We start from the raw sequence: 971 nt of genomic DNA, 5'->3' as shown, positions 1-971 counted from the left end.
AATTAAGAATGAAATTTATACTACTATTAATTATTTGAAAAAAGTAACTCATTTATTGGTTTTGAGTAGGGGTGTGCATGGGTTAGGTGAAATTGAGTTTGATGTGATCTTGATCCGGTCCGAAATATATATCAAACCTATTTATTAGACTCAAATTCGACCCTAGACCCGATGAAACATATACACTTTTGAGCCACGATTATACCGGGTAAAAATCGGGTGAAAATCGGGTCGTTAATATTACATTATCTTGATACCTTCTTATAAGCTAGCATGTGAAAATATCCAAATTTCCAAGACTCCAATCATTATTTGACATAGTAAAATTCACTTAGAAAAATATAACAAGAACCAACTCTTCTCTAAAATTAAAGCATAACCATAATTAATACTAATATTGTCTAATAACACCAAATATTTAAATCAATACAAATAACACAATATTATGCATTAATTAGTCTAAAATCTTATGCATTTTAAACATAAAACATTAACTTATAGTCTTATAATAACTAATAACACAAAATATTAAAGTTTACAATACTTAAATTCCATATAAAAATAGGCATCATTCATCACTAATAACACAAAATATTAATTGCGTATGATGATCGGACTACCGGACTAATTTCAGGTGACCCGAACTATGGCCCGAACCCGATCCAAAATAATAACCGAGTCTATTTTTAAGACTCTTACCCAACCCTAAATTCGATAAAATTACACCAAATTAGCTTCTAAAATATTTGAAATCGGACCGAATCTTCAAATCAGACCGGACCATGCCCATCCCCTAGTTTTGAGTTTTGACTAGAACTCTACAACCCGTAGATAATTTATCATTTTCCTACTCCATTCAAAGAAGGAGAGGAACTACTTTCTTTTCCGTGTTTCTTTATTACTCTAAAATGTCCCATATGTATGAATTTTTATATAAATGAATGCATTTTTTTTAAATATTATTTATAACT

The sequence above is a fragment of the Arachis ipaensis genome, chromosome B10 (assembly GCF_000816755.2).
Source record: "Arachis ipaensis cultivar K30076 chromosome B10, Araip1.1, whole genome shotgun sequence".
Lineage (NCBI taxonomy): Eukaryota > Viridiplantae > Streptophyta > Magnoliopsida > Fabales > Fabaceae > Arachis > Arachis ipaensis.
Note: the sequence above shows the minus strand (reverse complement) of the source record.